General features: G+C 37.8%; 1 pseudogene; it reads left to right on the forward strand.

Annotated features, from left to right (window-relative positions):
* Positions 1–2,842: 2,842 nt before the first annotated feature.
* Positions 2,843–3,372, forward strand: LOC118844567 (annotated as a pseudogene).
* Positions 3,373–4,153: the final 781 nt, after the last annotated feature.

Consider the following 4,153-nt stretch of genomic DNA (forward strand, 5'->3'; position numbering starts at 1 on the left):
TTTTTAAAAGCATAGATATCTGATTATGTTACTCATCCAGTCAACAAACTTCTGTGCGTCCTTATAACCTCCAGGATAAGATACAAACTACTTTTTGTGGCATTTAAAGTCTTCACAATATGACCCACTTTGTCTTTCTACATTACTCTCGGTGGGTGCTACACACTTATCACACGTTACATGTGTGTGTTACTTATCTATTACTATACACAGTGCTAGCCTTCTTATTATTCTTCATATAATGCACACTATGCCCCATCTCTGTGCTTCTATATTGGTGTAATAGCAATTTAGATTTGAAGATCTTTCCTGCCCATTAATAGGCCATGTGACCTGCTTACGTCACAGGAAGCCTAAGTCACATGCAGTGGGAGGAGCTTCCTGACAGGAAAAGGAAGTTGTGTCACAGGAAATGCTGAGACAGCAGTGACAACAGTTAGAGCTGAGGGAAAGAGCAAATGTGTGGTGGCTGTGAGTGTATTTGTGGGAAGGTCCCAGCAGAGGTGTGGATGGTTTTGGGATGGAGTGGTTCTCTGCTGTGGTAATGTGTATTGAATTCTTTGCTGCTGTGATGGATTAGACTTATTGGCTTTGGGATCTGGTTATCTTGTGTCTGAATACATGGTTTACTTCTTCTACCTTCTATGTGGAGAGTCTCAAATATTTTGTGATCCTGAACCACATAGGCATCTTGACACTTATCATCTATATTGTGATTATTGCCTTGCTGATACAATTGGCTGTAAAGTTTCCTTCAAGGCTCAGCTCAAGTGGTGGCTTCTATACTAAGTCTTTCCTGATTCCTCCCTCCTCCACCTCCTCCATAATCAATCACCTTATATCTGCTTTGCTCAAAGCTATATAGATGCATGATACCTCTCCCAGGTAGATTACAAGCTCCTCAAGGACAGAGATGATTTCATTTTTGTATTCGAAAGAGGCAGCTGGTGATGTACTGGATAATCAATTGATCAATCAATGAACCCTTATTAAGTGCCTGCTATGTACCAGGCACTGTGCTAAGCACTGGGGATACAAGGAGGCAAAAGACAGTCTTTGGCCTCGAGGAACGTACAATCTCATGCGGAAAACAACATGTAAACAAATCTGTACAATGCAAGATATATACAGGATAAATAGGAAATAACAGAGGAAAGGCATTGGAATTAAGAGGGGTTGGGAAAGGCTTCTTGTAGATAAATACATTGCTGGACCTGGAGTCAGAAACACCTGAGTTGCACTCTGGCCTCAGATTTGAACTTACCGGATGTATGATCCTTGGCAAATCACTGAACTTCCTCCAGCCTCCGTTTCCTCATTTGTAAAATAGGGATAACAATAATACCCACCTCCTCTGGTTTAGAAGACAAAGTGAGATCATATTTATAAAGCACTTTGCAAGCCTTTAAACTCCATAGAAATGTTAGCTATTATTATTCTTATCATCACCCCTACCTAGCACAATGACCAGTATAGTATAAATGCCTGTTAAATGATTATTAAATTACTGGCTGATTTTGTAAACCCCAATTAACTATATAATAATTAACTCTTATTTCTACTCCAACAACCAGTTCTTCCTCATTGGTCAGAATCAGGTCCAGAAAAATTGTTCTCTTCATTGGTTCCTCCACTTTTTGATGACTGAAATCATTAAAGCTTGTCAACATTTTTAGCTTCTGGGGCTGCTAGGTGGCACAGTGAGTACAACACCGGCCCTGGAGTCAGGAGGACCTGAGTTCAAATCTAGCCTCTGACACTTGACATACTGACCAGCTGTGTGACCTTGCACAAGTCACTTAATCCCAGTTGCCCTGCCTCCCACCCTCCAAAAAAATTATTTTAGCTTCTGTTTTTGAAAGACAAGGCTCCAGTGCATGTCAAGCTAGTTGAACTCTCTATTATTGACAGATTTGCCATTTCGCAAACTCTTCACTTATTTCATTCTTCTGGCAATCTGGTCTGTAGTATAGTTCCACAAATCACTTCTTTTTTTTCCTTTCATTCATCTTTACCAATTTTTCCCTAGAACCTTCCCCTCTCTGGTTAAATGGATTTCCTTACATGAAGAATAAAAATAAAAATCTCCTTCATACAAAATAGCATTCTATCACACCATTTAACCATTCTCTTATTTTTTAATAAAATATATTTTTCTACATTTGTGTCATGAATATAAACTTATTTTTTTAATGACACTCATATGGCTCTTTAAAGTGTTCAAAGTGCTTTACATAAATTCTCAAGTTTCAGACTGTGTAAGAAAAACCAAATACTCTGCTTGTCTGCCACAAAGTCTGTCAGAGACTGATTTTTTAAAATTATCCAACCAAATATGGTTGCCTAAAAAGAGAGATCCAAATGAGCAGTTTCCCACCTTCCCAGTCCCCTAGTCATAAGTCTCTCTGACTAAACTACTTGGACTTCTAATTTCACAACTTGCCTCGAAAGGAAAGACAACATTCCTTCAACAAGATAAAACTAGGTACAAGGTCTTGGTTAGGGCTTTTAATTTCCCAAACAGAGAGCTTGGGTGAACCACTATCTCTCCTAGAATTTAGTTGTCTAATAAACAATTAAGTCTTTGATAAGGAGATAAAGGTCCTTTGATAAGGGCAAGTCACTTCGCCCAGTCTGCCTAACTGTTCTCATCTGTAAAACAAGCTGGAGAAGGAAATGGCAAACCACTCCACTATCTTTGCCAAGAAAACCCCAAATGGAGTCACAAAGAGTTGGACACAACTGAAACCACTGAACAACAAAAGCTCCTTTCATTCAGGTGTGTCCAAAGAATGTCAGAATTAGACATTTACATTATTTTTTTAGGGGGAGAAATGGTACCATGGAGACCATGAGGCTGCCCATCATCCTGCTCAAGGGTACAGCAGGGGGTAGAAAGACCACACTAGGTAAAGAATTTGCATCAAGAACAGGACTAACATACATTAATGTCAGCAATTTAGCACAAGAAGGACTGTTAAATGATGGCTTTGATGAAGAACACAAATGCCCCATTTTGGATGAAGACAGAGTAGTTGATGACTTAGAAAATAAAATGAAAGAAGGTGGAGTTATTGTTGATTACCATGGCTATGACGTCTTCCCTGAATGATGGTTTCATATAGTTTTTGTGCTTCAAACAGATAATTCTGTATCGTATACAAGACTTGGAAAAGAGGGGATATAATGTAAAGAAACTACAGGATGATATTCAGAGTGAAATTTTCCAAATTCTTTATGAAGAAACCATGGCCTCATACAACCATGAAATACATAGTACACCGGCTGCCCAGCAATGTACCAGAAGAACTAGAGAGTAATTTAGATCAGATAATGAAATGGATTGAGCAGTGGATGAAAGATAATAATTAAACCTTAAGGGCAAAACATGGATTTTCAAGGCTTTCCACATAACGGTTAAAGACTTTCTTGATGATTTCTCCCTCCCCATGCAATAGAAATTAAGACAACATACACCACATTTTACTATCCAGGACTGTTGTAGAAGTAGCAGGTGGACAATATATAAGGTTGAGTTATGACTAAATTAATCTTTTTTCTCTGTGATAAAACTGCAAACCCCAAAATATAATGAATAAGATATTAAGGACTTTTAAAGTTTAGGAATATTCAACATTCTCATTTATTTTGGATAACCACTAAAGAATAAGCCAGTTTGAGAAAATAGGTGGAAATCTTTAATACTTGACACAAGAAAATGAAAGGCTAGGAAGAACTGCTGACTGATAAAAAGACCCTAAAACTATACACATTTTAAAACATTATTTTAAAAATATTTTTGAACATCACTGAGGCCTACGTGGATGTGCTTCCACAAGTCTCACAACAATATTATTAAGTAGGTGCAAGAATTAATTTTCCTGTTTTATAGCTAAGAAAACTGAACTTTAGAGATTTACCTAATGTCACACAGATAATAATTATCCTTGTATTAAGATCTCTAGCTCACAATATTTATAATCCATACTTTGCACATTTTTATGCAGCCATATGGGGCCATGAGTTTTATGTCTGTTTCTCTTCTTGGCTATTCTCTCTTGTGAATAATTACTTCTTTCTGTTGATATTCCTCTTCTTCTATTGTTCCTACTGCTGTCTGTGGTACCTGACTTGGCAGGTATGCATGGGCAGC

Source organism: Trichosurus vulpecula, chromosome 3 (genome assembly GCF_011100635.1).
Source record: "Trichosurus vulpecula isolate mTriVul1 chromosome 3, mTriVul1.pri, whole genome shotgun sequence".
NCBI lineage: Eukaryota > Metazoa > Chordata > Mammalia > Diprotodontia > Phalangeridae > Trichosurus > Trichosurus vulpecula.